General features: G+C 39.9%; 1 protein-coding gene across 1 annotated transcript in view; it reads right to left on the bottom strand.

Annotated features, from left to right (window-relative positions):
* LOC131287727 (glucose-6-phosphate 1-dehydrogenase) overlaps positions 1–14,432 on the bottom strand; it is a 284,204-nt gene extending 269,772 nt beyond the window's left edge. The window contains exon 1 of the mRNA XM_058316804.1: positions 14,429–14,432. The gene's annotated coding sequence lies outside the window, so the exon portion shown is untranslated. The remainder of the gene's footprint in view (positions 1–14,428) is intronic.
* Between the last annotated feature and the right edge of the window lie 876 nt (positions 14,433–15,308).

Here is a 15,308-nt window from a genome sequence, read left to right on the forward strand (position 1 = left end):
TATGGAGGAGTATTCAAACAGTTCCCAAATTTTTAACATCGAGTCGAAATTTCTCATACGTGTTAACATTATAAAAACATATTTTTATCTCAATAAACGTATGAATATCGTACTTGTAAGTCTGCAAACATCTAAGTATGCGAAATATTTGGCCTAGTATGATTTTTCTTTTAAAACATATTCTAACGACTGTACAAGCCTTGGATCTTCCATCTGGGATCTACACTGGGAAAAATGTGTTCTTTCTTTGTGCAACGGCCAGCGCAAAGTATCGATTTCCACGGCGCTACGGATTCGAATCAACTGTAATTACAATAACAATTGGCTAAAGTTCGCGCTACATATTTCACGCCGATTTATTTCCATTCCGGCGGCGGCCATTCTATCCCGTGACGATGGGAGTTTACTTCGAATTCCCATAAATCTTTAATTTGCATGGCATCGCATCTGGGATGATCTGCGCGCGAATCTAGGTTAGCCGAGCGAGCTGGGCTAAGCACAATCAAACCATTTTCATTGTGTGTCCGTTTTTTTTTCTCCCCAGTGAATCCCATCCCATCTTCCAACGGATGGAAACCCTTTTCTTTTCTTTCGCCAACAGTTAATCGTCTAGAACACCGCACGAAGAAAATTGGGTTACAACGAATTTTCACCTCAATCAGGGCACTTTCCTGCGTCCAAAAGGGTTGCTGGTGGTTTTGGGCGAGAGAAAATTTGCCTTACGAGAGGGGTATTTGCCTTTTCAAGCTGATATTTGGAAACTGTTTTTAACAATTCGCGCAGATTCGGTGTTGCCGGCCTTGACAGTAAGGGAGGGGATTCTTCCGAGCAAAAGCAGACGCAGCACACCCCTCGGAAGGCTTGGAAGCTGCCAAGATGTTGAAGAAATGATTTTGATTAAAATTTATTAAGTTGTAAACGGGGCCAATCCATTTTCGCAGACCGGCGCTCAAGTGTTGTCCCGTACGCGAATGCATTAGCATATGCGCCCGTTACCCGGTCGGGCTGGGCGAACATCTTTTGCCTCCCCGAGCCGGCCAAGAGATGGTTGATCTGGGACGTCGGTCGCGCGGTTTAACGGATTTTACCGGGTTTTTCTTTGTACGCCTTTGTAAAGATACAGTTTCTGCAGCGCCTGATTAGGCCAGCCCTTTCGGAGAGCAGCCGTTAGAAATTAATTTGCGTACGATTGTGATTGACAAATGGCTTGCAACCGAAGCCAGAACCGATAGTACTATTCTGTTCGAAATCTGGGCCAAATGTTTCCATTGGAATGGGATTAATAAGATCTGGCAGCGAAATGACGGGTGATGGAAAAGTAAACGACTTTCAAATGAGGATCATGTCAAGGTGACAAACCATGCTTAATTTCGCTACAATTGCATCATTTTTCTACAACAAACTGGAACGATCCAAAAATGCAGATCAGTTGATTATTTTTTTAATGCAATGTCGTCAAGGAAAAACTGTTAACATGACCGTTAGAAGGATTTTCCACAGGCTTACAAGCAATAATTATAAAATTCCGTCTTAAGATTAACGTTAACATATTCATGGATGGTTTGCTGAGATATGGGTTCAATTGTTAGAAATAAATGGTACTTTAAGGATTTCTTACATCATATCTGTTTTGAATTGTTCAGACTTTTTAACTCAACAACACAAATTGTTGAATTTTTATATTAAGCTTCAATTGATACTTACGATTTCCCTAAATTTAAAATATGCCATTTTAGTTAACGTTTGTTAATTTAACGAAAATCTTAGCCAAACTGCATTGAAAATACATCAAATTTTATAAAACGGATGAAATTCATACAACAAGCAATAACAGTTCCGCCAATAATTATTTTATAGGATGCATCAACACTTTCGATTTTCTTGAAAAAAATCTATTAGCGCTCGATTAGCATCACTCCATAAGCTATTACTGAAACCACTGGTGATAATCAAACTGCATTAACTTCATCAACCACAAAAGGACGAGATTTTCCCCAACAAAAAAAAAAACGATACGACTCTCAAAAGGAAACATTTAAGAACGGGTTTGGGGAAAGAATGGCTGGATTACCAGCGTATCATCGGGGCAGGATAAAAGACGGTTGACCATTTCATGCATCAGAAATTACGGTGAAAGGACGTACGAGGAGAACGTCCGGTAAAAGCCGTTTAGCCGTTTGTGTGGGGGAAAATTGGCATCTGCTTGGAAAGAAAAGGAAGATGCTACTGGATTCGTTTGCTGACCAGAGGGAAGTCGTGTCCCGGGATGGAAATCCAATCGTTCCGTTGGCTCCACAGCTCTAGAAGACGTCTCCACTCTCTTATACAAGGACTTTTTTTTATATAGTTCGTAGGTTAAGTGGACAAGTCTTCAAGAGGCGTACACATACAACAGCTAATCCATACTTCACGCTAATATGTTTTCTATTCTTAGATCTTGCCATCGAGCGGCTTTCTCCGATTTTGGTGAGGTTTCTTTTTTTCCGAAGTCCGAAGTAAACATTTTTTGATTATGTTTGGTCAGTGTGTATAGTGACATTTTCCATTGGAAGATAATGCGACGAGTGTGAGTGAACGATGCTTTTTTACGTACGCACCAGATCCATTTTATCATTTTTGCAGAGGTGCATTGAACAAAGTCGAACTATACCGTCGAGAGATTTTCCTATGGGTTCTTCACATGAGAGGTGTGATGAAAGAAAAGAAAATCACTATTCCGTTTCCGTCCGGTATGTTTTGGAGGGCCGACTCCTTCCTTTTTTCTTTGATTGTCCGTCCAAGTAGTCTCCCGTCCATTCAGCGGTTCACATTTAGTCGTACTTTTCGAGCACCTTTTTTTTATTTTCCCGCCACACAATCGATGCAGATAAGAGGATAAGTTCTGATGCTAACGTGATTCACAATAAATGCACAGATTCGTGTATCAATGCGAATCTCATTCACAACCGCGCTCAAGTGATTACGTAGCACTTTTTCGTTTAACTCCGATGAAAGGGAAAAACAGCTGAAAAATTATAGAGTGTAGGATGAAGAACCTGAAGAACCCTCGGGACACGCTCTTGGCAACTTGGTCTTGCTTTTCTCGATGCAAATTAGAGAGGTCCGCATTCTATCCGCCTTCTCTACACATCTTATCCGACCTGGCAAGGATTCTTCGCGTGGTGAGGAATCGATTCCGTCCGCCAGGTATGGACCGGATGATACGTCCATTAGTGAGAAATTGACCGAAAGGTTTCCCTTTTTTCCCTGTTTCCCGGCGATCTGCCTCGTTTGCCTTCATTCGCATCCCTCAACGGGTCGAAGAACGGGGGCTTGCTTTGCTGGTGAATGGAGCGCATTCCATTTATTCCCGAAATTTTGGCTGTGTCATTTTGCGCACCACGGAACCGATTTTACGCCGCAGCCAAATTTCCCCCGAGCCACTTGAACCATTTCTCCCTGCCTTTTCTCGTTTCCTTGTACAGTGGGACCTTTTTTATACTTTACTCAGCATCCATTTCTTTCCTTTCAAACACGCACATGGTAGAGGGGTTTCGTTTTTTTTTGTCGAAGTTTTGTTTTCTCTCCATTCAACTGACCAGCGGATAGCGCATTCATTGATAAATTTCACACCATTTCTAATGGAGGCGGGTGAGGAATTCCTGGCAACGCCAACGCGACAGGAAGCGCTTTTTTCTGTCTCCTAAAAGGTTCCAACTTATGCCCGTGCCGTTGTTTCGGGTGTTCTCGGGCTGCAGAAGAATACTTTTAAAAAGCAAACCAACGTCATATATCATTCGAGATGATAGTTTATTTTTCAAACCCCGGTGCGGTGTCCTTTTGTTGAATGAAATTTCATTGAATAAATAGAAAAGAAGAAGCATGCTGGGCCGAACAGGTCCTAGACCGGAATAAGTTTAAGAAGGTGTTGGAATGGTAGTACAAAAAAAAAGAATAAAACTGCATCGTAGAACCTTTCATTTTATTCATTCATCCTGGGAAGGTAAGCTTAGAGCAAAGTTATGAATCTAGGTGCATTCCATTCATAGCATCAAAAGATATCTTTTGAGGAAACAGGTCCCAGTTACAACTCGGCTACGACAATTTCCGAAAGAAATTATATTGGTTAAGCTAGAGTAAAACTAAGCTTTACTATTATAATATAAATAAGAAAAAAAGACCATTATAAATGTTAATGCCTTAAGATTGTGTAAAAAACAAGCAAACAAATCAAATAAGTAGAGCATTGAGTGACATCCATTTATTGCCAAAATGCATGTTCCTAAGCACTGTATTGTTTTAATTATCAATAGACTATTTATTAAAATTTTCCTAACGTTTCCATAAACAATGAAACAGTTATCAAAAAAATATTATTGCTTGCCTAATACAAATTCGATAACTACTCTACTTTGAGACACCCAAACCTATGATTATTGACACCAAGATGTTTTATCTGAAATTTTCTAATATTTCATACTCATTCGTCGTAATCAACCATTTTTTCTTGGCATATGCAATACGCACGCGACATTAATAAATCGAATTTTTAGGTAAAACATATAAAACATATAAGTAAATTACTTATTGGTTGAGTACTACCTAACTAACGGTCTATGGAAAATAAAACTGAACTTCACTTAGTTCAGTTGTAAGTGAAGTTATGAATTTCAGGGACCAATAAAAACATCTTCTAAAAGAAATATGCAACGGTAGAATAATAAACCCTTCTGCAAGTGATCCGCCAATGGCTTTTTCAAAATAACTAGTTCGGTCCGTTCATTTTTATAGGTTCCAGTACAGGTTATTCCAGTAAGGAACGAATAAAACCGCAACGAAACTGTTCCTTAAGCTAAAGCCCGTAAACATTTACCGCTTCGTTCCACAATCGTTTAATGTTCCTTGCTTGATCTCACGATTGCCCGCCTAGAATCGGGGAATTAACTGATACAAGATCCAGTGCTCAAATTGGATCAAAAGACCTTGGCGTTTTTCACTTGAGCTGTAGAAATCTGCACATTCTGAAGAAGCTGTCGTGGGAATGGCTTTGGCCAGCTGCATTGCAAGTGCTGATAGGCATGCGGCTACAGTCGGGTTGGTTTATTGCCACCCAGAAACTGGTTCTACCGTTTCCATCATGCTTTCGCTCTGGTTTCTTCGGTAGCATTATTTTCCCTCGCGTGAGAGTACCGAGGTTCATAAATCTTCAAGCATAAATATTGCAACGAAGAAAACGCAACGGGAGTGACGAAGAGTACGATATGGATATTGAAATCGATTCCTTAATCTGCTTCCTCGTAGGTCCAGGCATGCAGGAAATGATCGCCCGTACGATGCTTTTATTACCCGATCTGAAAAGAACCGGTTACAGGTAAAAGCACCACTAACCGTTCCAAGATCTTTGCAGCCGTTGCTTCTGGGAGTTCCATTGATGATCCCGTGCCTTGTAAATCGGCGTGTAATTTCAATGAGAACCTATCTATCGTCGCGCGCAAAAGAACGACATTTATGGCACATGGTCTTTCGCACTAACCCCAGTCTATGGCACGGGATCATGGATCAAAATTTATTAACATGCACCAGACAGAAATGGAAGTACAAAACTAGAGCAATAAAACATCGCTTCTACACCACCGGTTTCCGACGTATTCCTCACCAATCGACATGCCGTTTCTGAGCAGGTTTTAATGGCGCACAAAAAAATCAACTGGCCGAACAAGAGCGGAAGCATGTGCTCGGGAAGTCGTTCAAACCGTATCGACGCTGCCGAATTGATACGCAAATGAAATTAACTGATTCGATTTGCATATGCCGGCCGGGGTTCATAACGTCGTTCGAATCGATTGAAAGGTTCGTCCAATGGGGAGAGAAAAAATGAGTGAAAAAAGGTCCAAACTAGGGAAGCACAGTTTGTTTGGGCTAAAATATTCATACGAGCTATGCTACAGGGTCCGTTTTGGTACATGGATACGCTTGTATGGCTATTATAATGCATGCTTTTGCACTACTTTTGTTAATTAATCGAGTTTTTGCAGTGAAAGCATCCTACCGAAGGTTTGCTACATGTTTTTGTAAGGTAATTCTGTTTTGTAAGGTAAGGGGAAAAAAATCATGCAAAACAGAGAAATTTCGGGAATGGGAGGGTGCATGGTGGGTCACCCCATGCCTTTAGATCATGTTACATCTCAATTGTAAAGTTATTTTCCATGCAAATCAAAGTGTGTTTTTTAGCTTCGTAAGTTTTGCGTATGCCTGCTATATGGTGAAGCGATCGTTTTAGGTGATTGGCATGCGTGAATAATTGAAGCAAGTACAGTATCCCGAATTTTCCGCACCATTTGGCATGTTTTAAAACCACTGAACCTAGTTACGTCAAGTATTTATGAATAAAGTTTGCATTCTTCTGTCTTACTGTAAACTGAAAAATGTAAACTATACGTAAATGTTTAGCATTGGGTTTTAATTCGTTAATTGAATATTAAATTGTTTTTTTTTTTTACCTTATTCTGTTTATATCGTTCATAATTGAAGAAAAAATGGTGCAGATTCCTATAGAAATTAATACATCTCTTGTGTACTAACAGTTAACAATAACATAAATGATATTTTAAATTTGTTAGGAGAGGTTTTTTCACTACATAACCATTGTTTCAACCTTTTGTGTTATTTTCATGACACAAAAACACAAGCTATTTTTTAAAATAAGTTTGAACGTACAAAAACCTGAAGATCCTCTACTTGACACCCAAGAAAGAATTACAAAAGAACTCAGTCATGTTGCGCTGACTGGAGAAAAGAACCAAAACCGAACAATGCATGAGGTGTCAAGTCGCTGCTTGTGTTACATCCGGAACAGTTGCATTTTATTTCCCTCCGTTAACAAAAGGAAATAGTATCCTACAGCAAATAAAAACACACTTTCGTATCGGGCTTTAGATGTTCGATAAGATTTCCCATTTGCACCAAGTGTTTCAAATTTCGCTTCAGAGTCACCTGGAAATGGCAACGCAAAAAGCCGAGCTCGAATGAAAACTCTCGCCTCGTCTTACCGGGTAAGCTGCCGTTGGTGTAATTTGAGCGACATGTTTGTTTCACAGGATAGATCAGTACTTTGGGATATTTTTTCTTTCCTCTGTTTTTAAAAGAATATTGGCCATACCGTCTTATTAGAAGATCTTCTAATCTCGCACCGCCTGCCCAAAGATATCCTCTTCGGCTCAACTGCTTGCAAGGAATACCGCTTTCGGCGTTTTTCGAACCATGAATAGCGCTTTTCGCAACCACCAGCTTATCATTGTAGTTGTCAACTTGAAGGTCACAGCAAAGCCAGCAACGAAAAAAAAACTGTCCGGCACAAATCTGACAGAGGGAGGATTAGAACGGTTGTTCCTTTCTTTGCGAGCCACTCAAGCGGCGATCTGGTGAAAGCTGCGTTCCGAGGTGAAAGGAAATAAGAAAACGCAAATGTCCTTTCGATGACCATCCGGCGAGACGAGGGGAAAATTATAGAATATTGATGAAGTATGAAATTGTCTTTCCGATTCCGAACAATCGGATCTCGGCTGATCGGGATGGTCCTATTCTGGTTTTTTCCTTTCCAATTCCTTGTTTGACGTCCTTTATGTCGCATTTATTGTCGCCGTTGTTATTGCTGTTATTGTCATCCAGCCGCCGAAGCCCAGGACTCACGGCTGCACACTTCAATATGGGAATTAACCGTTCAATACGATCCATCCGTTTGCTTCCAGGATGCTTTTGCGTATCGAGGCTCTTCCTTGATTATCTTGAACGTTCTGTTTTTTCCTCGCTTTGTTTCGATTGTTTAGCGATTGCTTTCAGCATTCTGTCCTGTCACGAACGCAATCGATCCGGTCCCCAACCGTGTCAATCAGTCACGGTCTGGACAATCGATTTTCCATTTTCCTCGGCAAACCAGCAATTGTCCTGCAGTACTGACTGGCGGGAAGGAATATCTAATCTTTAAATCTCAAGCATGTTTCCAAGCAGTTTATGTTTGCATTATGGAACGGTGCTTCCAAGATGGTCGTTGTTTTCGTGATTGGTTGTTTCGATGCAGGACTCTGTGTAAACACAGATCATTGCACAGTTCCAAGGAAAAATAGAATCTATAAAAAAACGTTCATTTAAGCTAGATTAAGTTTTTATGTTCAAATTTTTCGATTGTGTGTTCGCTTTCAACAACTTTTACACTAATTTTTTTACATTAAAGGTACATATCCATTTTTTAATCTTTTAACTTTTTAAATGAATATCTATCGAAGGTTCGTTTGATTTTTTCAATCTGCCTTTAATTTCGCTGAAAAGAATCCCTCATACATTCACCCATAAAGAGTAACGTAAGTAAGTTCTCACGCATTGGCGAAAGTCAGTTGTAAAATACTTTTTCTTTCATAATTAAAATGCACAGTTTTCCCACTCGCATCCTCGTGCATTCCCAAGGTCACCCCTTTTTCTAGATGCGCCGATTTGCAATTTATTCCTCTCGTCTCCTCGATCCGCTCGACAAACTTGACAATGCCCGACATACCCACCTTTTTGCTACAGATACCGAAGAAAGTGTAACACGCCCAAGCAGCCCATGTCACCAAAACGCTCGCACAGCATTTTTTTTATTTATCAATTTCCGCAACGATACCGGCCGTGTAGAGAAAACGAGAAATTCCTACCAAAGTCTGGGCTGCTGCCTCGGCGCAACAAAAGAATACAAAAATTGCAATCGACCGTCTCGTACCCGATTGCGTCCCTCCGGGCTTTTCGTGCGTGCGGCTCTCTTTTTTCTGCATTACTGCAAACTAAATTGAACGAAAATGACAATCGTATCAAGATGAAGATTATAGTTACAACACAAAGTGACAAAAAGGAGGCAACACGAAGAGATGCTCTTTTCAGACGTTCCGCCTTTACCGCGGAGCACAAGACTAGAAATGTCTTGTCGAATTTTTCTTGTGGAAAAGTTGCAATACTTTAGCGATCTTTTTTTTCGAGGGACTTTACCTATTTGTACCCCATTCTTGTTTTGCTTGATTGCTTTCTGTTTAAATTAATTTTTCTTATTAGATGTTTGTTGTTTGCTTCGGAGAGTTTTTGCATATTTTTGTACTTCTACCATATATTGATTGCAAATTTGGCTTTATTTAACGAATATTCAACTTAATCGTATCGTGTAAGTCTCTTTTACTTAAACTGAATGAATAATATTGTGTACAAAATTAGAATCAGGAATCATTTCTATCACAACATTAATTTTTTATATACTCGTGGCTAAACTTGATGAATCCCGTTTGTGAAATATAATTTGTATTAGTTAAGTTCAGATGTTGCGATAAAATTATTTTCTAATTTTCGAACTGCTCGTGTAGTTCATGTATACTTTTTGATTTAATTTATTTTAAGATCGCCGCCTATTGTAGCTTGTTTGAAATGGTGTACAATTTTGCATGAAGGATAGATAATCTGTGCTAAATGAATTAATTTTATTTAAGAATATTCATATAGATGTGGAGACATACTGAGTCCTTCCGGGAAAGCTGTTTCTAAACTTGTGATAAAGCCCTGCTGTTGTTGTTTATTTAAAGGACACTTTGTCATTTCCTGTTCAGGTTTTATCACTTGCTAAGGCTTTTCCGCACTGGAATATCACGTTCAGAATGATCTCATTTCCCGTTTGGTGTTCTCACTTCTCAGCCAAGTTTGAATATTTGAAAAAGAAATGTATCTAAATGGGCTGAAAAGGAACAACGCCTCAATCTAAGCTCATTCACGGGCCGCTTTCGTTTGATGCCGCATTCACGGTCCGTGTTGCGGAACGAATCGTTGCGCGGGCGGCACCATTCAAAACCGCCTAGGATTCCTTTTACCATGCGGCCCCGCGCAATGCGTCAATGCGTCCACTCGGTGGCGTTCATTATTAGCCTCTGGTTGCCCGGCCCGAGCCAAGAAAGAAAACCTTACCGGCCCTGTTTTATTGTTACCATTTTGTGCCGTTCTTTCACCGCCATCGGCTTCGATTGGCTTCGGGCGTGAATGCGATTGTATGTGATTTTAATAAAAAAGCGAATGAAATAAAGCGAAAAACCATTCCGTGCGTGAACCGCGTGGCCTGGCAGGAAGATTCCTTTGCTTTTACCATCCGATGACGATGTTTTCGAAAAGGAAAACAAAGGAAAACCATGTTCCAAGGAACCGCATTTCGCCGGTACCGTTTTGATGAATTTGAGTAGGTTTTATTGATCGCTTTCAGGTTGCGTGTTGTCATTGTGATCGCCGAAGGGCACCTGATTCAAGGGGATCAAGATGCGTGTCATGCGATGCGTTGAAATGGGAAAGAATGCAAAATGCAACCACAGTCAATAGTCAATCAGATTTGTTTGCGCTTCAACTCGAGCGTTTTCCATGGGTTTTTTTGTGAAAGTTTAAAAAGTCCGTCGTTAATCAAAGCTTACGTATGATGATGTGCGCTGTTTGCTTGATTAATGGTTTAACTTCTTATTTTTTACTCCACGCTAGTGTGTTATGAGTTGAATAAAAGATTTTTAAATGATTTCTTTGACATCACTGAAATTACGAGCCATTTGAAGACATAGCCGAATAAATTTAATATTACCAATTACCAATTTAACGGCTAAATGAAACATCGTGCCGTTTCTTCTAAACAAATTCTAAAAAGTCACTGTCTTTGGTCGGGTACATTCAACTGATGACGTCAAGTTTTTCATTCCAATGTTCTACTTGCATCTTCCTCTCTAAACAAACCCTCAAAATCGTTTATCAAACGACACTACGAACGAAATAGTGCAAAAAAATGCAAGTTTCCTTATGTTTCCCAAAACATTTTTCAGTTAAAATCTTGAACATTTAATTAATCTTGAACAGTTTAATTTAGTTTTGATATTTGCAGTTTTTCGTTACCATGAGTAATGTTAATTTGACAGCAAGGGTTTTTTTCAAAAATAAACTATTCAAACTTATTTACTTATTAAATTTTTTTTTATTAAAATTTTTAAATAAAACTAAAATATGCAAAATAAAATATTTTAAATTACTAAACTTGTAACAAAGTAAAGTTAAGTTGAACTTGAATGAAACAAAGGTTGATTCAAATAATTATTATCTTTGTTGTACATGTCAAAAGATGTAGCAAAATCAGCTTTAAATTTATGTAAATATTAATTGGTTAATTTTATTGTAACTTTAAAAAACCTCGTTCCAAAATTGGAAGAAGCATTCAAAGAAAATATATGTATTGTAGTCAAATTATCAAACTTGAATACAATCTATGATGGTATGTGTAAGTTCGGCCAAGAAATCTGAAAACTTTATTTTGATTGTAATAAGATGTAGTGAATAAAAAGTAGTGAAAAATATGAAAAGAGATAATGTTGATTTGGCAGAATAATGTTTTCTAATTGCTCCTAGATCTTAAGTATGATAAATCACGGGTAGCACGAATGATGTGTCACGCAAATAGCTCGCAGCTCACATCATTTAAATTCTGCATTCAATTAAATTCGAACTAATTCGATCCAAACTAATCAACAAAACGAATAATTGTTTGTGCTGGATACTTAACAGATCTTGTTTAAAGCCAAATTTAGTTAAAGCTACTTTCACATCTTGCTTTATTTAAAGCATAAAACAGTATCATACCCGTTATACATCAATAGCTGCCCCAAATAAATGCAACAGGTGTATTGTATGAGCAAACTGTCTTCTCGTCTACTCGCCGATGGAATAGTTAGCTATTTCTATTTCGCTTTCAATATCAATCTCGCACCAAAAACCATTCGTATTATATGTGACAAGGGCTGCACAATTGCTGCAAAAGCTTATTATATTCTTCTACCTCTTATATTCCAAAAGCACCGCAAAAAAACCCTGCCATGTCACCAACGCAGCAAAAACTAAAGTCATCAACACAAGCGACAGACGAAGCTTAGCTGCGATTACAAGCGGCTAATCACAAGCCGGCCCTCGGTTTCTATCCTTTCCATCGGAAAACTTTTCATTTTCTACCAAAAAGTCCACTATTTCTGCTGAATGTTGAACCATTTGCTGCACCCTTGCCGGCATGTTGTGGGAACATGGGTTTCCTATACCTCCACCAAAGACCCTGGAAGTGGGAGACTACTGCCATTGGGTGTTTAAGATTTATTTGTTTTTAATTATGTGCCGTTGTTGGAGGTTACGATATTGCCCCTCGGGTACACGAGAAAACCTAAAGTTGCTCTCAGTTTCCATTCGTTTCGCAATCGGATCATCGCCTCAAAATGGGAAGGGTTTTGAATGTGGTCATGTGTGCTTTGCTCTCACTTTAACTTGATTGTTTAGTTGTTGATTGCACGTTCACTTAGCTCCACCGTTCGATGATTATTTATTTTGTGGAATGCTTCATTTTTCGTTTTTTATTCGTTTCCTAGTTGTTCGTGGAACGCACGCTACAATAGGTCCATTCGTTTTCTCTTTATTTCATGAAACTCTTTTGTAGTTTCCTCACACAGAGAGCTTTTTTCCTTTCACTATGAATACTATTGTCCTGTCTCTCTTGTTGCCTCTGTCTGTATCTGTGTGTGTGCGCACACTCGAAGCCGCTTCTAATCCTTTTGCCATTGTCAATTTCTTTCCCATCGCCCGGTCTCCCTTCTTACCGCTTGTCACCATTTTGCGCTGATTTTTCCATTGCTTTGTGGGTTTTTATTTTGGCTTCATTATTTATCACTTGTAATCCTTTAGTTTGGGGGATTAGCCGGTGCCCGGTCGGGGCAGTACGCCGCTTGCCAATCTGTCCTTCAAACCTTCTCTGTTCGACTTACGACCAGATGGACCAGCTGGAACGAGCAACGGATCGGGCTGAAGTGCGGTCGGTTGGTCGGTTTATGATGCGTTCTCGTCAGTTTTTCAAGAGCTTTAACTCATTACCGAACTATTTTGCTTTCCTTCCATGATGTTGTGTGTCCGGTTATCGTGTCTCGCTGCGGTGTAGGTAAAGGCGGGTCATTCCAGATGGTGTCCGTTGTTCGCTGGCTTTGTCGTCTATCCATTAATCGCGTGGTAAGCCGTCCTCTCTGCTGCTTTCTTCAACCAGATCGGAGGGAAGGCTTAGGAAAACATAAAGGACTTGCAGTCGGTGCGCATGTAGTAATATCTTGCAAAAGGTGATGCCTTGCTCACACGCCATCGCAAGATCGTCAGATCCTTCCCGAAAGCCGATCATGCAAATGAGGATACGGATCATTCATTTCACGCCAAATCCAACGTACGTTCGATGGCTTTCGCCCGGAAGAATTCGGTTTTCCCAGACAGCCTGTCGCCGTCGGTTTCGTGTCGTATTTTTGCTCCTATGACTGAAGATTTCGATCATTTCAGGTAGAAAGACAAACAAGTTGGTGCCTTTTATTTTCACAGGTGTTTCCCGGTGGGATTCTATTTTCTCAGAAGGATTCAGACAGTGGCAATCATTCGACCTTTTTTGTGAATAATTTAGTTTTGAACCTACAAAACAGGAGAATTGAAAATTGACGATCACCAACTGGAACTGAAAAGGCGAGTGATTATGAAACTTCATATTTCTGATGATTCATTTTCAGAACGTGTTGTCTTGGAAAAAATATCGTATGATAAGTTAATGAACCATTATACTCCATGTGTTATTTTAAAAAGTACACTAAAAGAAGGAATAAGAAATTTTAATAAATGTATTTTATTTCTAAAGTTGCTCATGAAAATTATTCGAATGTTTTCGCAGTGTTGAAATCATGATCGGCTTCTGAGGGCTGCCGTTGCCGTTTGATCGGGCGTCCCATCTGGTGCGCAACAAATACGATGACCTTGCGAAAGTCCACTCGCCAATGCGTCCAATCAAGAAAGGTAGAAAGGTTACGTAAAATAACATTATACGTAAATAGAAAAAAAAACCCGAACCCAACGGTGCGGCGAATGAGCGGCTACCGTATGCAGAAGAAGCATACGGTGTTTCCCAGCACTGACTAGTGATGATCTTTTCCATTTCCATTCCAACGGCATTCAAAACGAAGAAAACCGAGACCCTTCGCGTGGGGGCACCAACAATCGGACAAATGATTTGCAGGAGCCACATGCAGGTTTCGGTTTTCGACAGTTTGTTTGAAGTCGGAGAAACAGGACAAAGGTGAAGAGAAACGGAAGGAAATGGAAGCTCTAGATCACAAACGGGGAGCTGAAGCTGAAGCCTGGTTTGCTTCGTGGGTTAAAAATGTTTTATTATTTTAATATTCTATAGTTGAATTGCACGATTTCGTAATACAAATATTTTGTAACTCAAAGAATACCAAAAATAACTTCATTCTACAGAAGCCATCTACCTATTTTTCTATTCAAAGTTGGTTAAGCTACCATCTTCTTTAATCTATTGCTATATGTTGCTCGGTGGGAAGCAAGTGTTCTTGCCTCCTACCTGCCGCCTGGTTTCCTTTCGGTTAGAAAGAAAAGGAACGCGCCATTCGCGTTGTTTCGTTTCCAACGGAAGCCGATTGCCCTTCGGGAAACCTTATTGTGCGCCGCCGTAGGTGGGAAATAGTTTTAATTGAGTTTCCATTGTTTCGATATCGGGCCCCTTATCTGGAGCCCGGCGCGGAATGAGACTGCACTTGTTTGGTTCAATTGTTGCGCAAAATGGAGAAGAAATAGGATAGGCACGGCATAAGAATGGAAGCCTAGTGATGGGACAAGGAAGGGCGGGGGCGAAGCGAGAGACAACAGTGTTGGGAAGAAGAGTCTAGTAGCTATAAGGGAAGATGAAAACAGACACATACAAAAATCCCAAAACCATTGCAAACAATGGAAGGAAAATGGGCATTGCGGAACTTCTGTTCGGTAGCTGGTCGATGGGATACTATCGATAAATTGGCTTTTATCGATTTGATTTTCCGTGCTTGAGAATGATACCCCATCGGACGCGGGGTGAACAAAAAACAGTAGTCAGCGGCACGTTTAGAGTCGAGACAGCCCGGGGCCAAACATATGGTGAGCAGGATGAGGTGGTCAAAAAACGAGTTGTTTGAGCATGATGCTGATGAGCCGGCAAAATGGAGCGTTCTTTGGAAGGCATGCCAGAAAAAAAGATGCATTTAGTTTGCTGTTTTTTAGTAAAAGAAAGTTTTGTTATGAATATATTGAAAAGGACAGATGCGTTTTAAATCATACAGGAAGAGCCTGAATAATTTGCCATGAATCGTAAAGAATTGAAACCTATCACCTGATGGGAAGGGTCGGCTATTGAAAATGACAGTTCAAGTATCGAGTGTTAAACCGCAAGATGGCTGCCAGCAAGTTGT

Source organism: Anopheles ziemanni, chromosome 3 (assembly GCF_943734765.1).
Source record: "Anopheles ziemanni chromosome 3, idAnoZiCoDA_A2_x.2, whole genome shotgun sequence".
Classification (NCBI taxonomy): Eukaryota; Metazoa; Arthropoda; class Insecta; order Diptera; family Culicidae; genus Anopheles; species Anopheles ziemanni.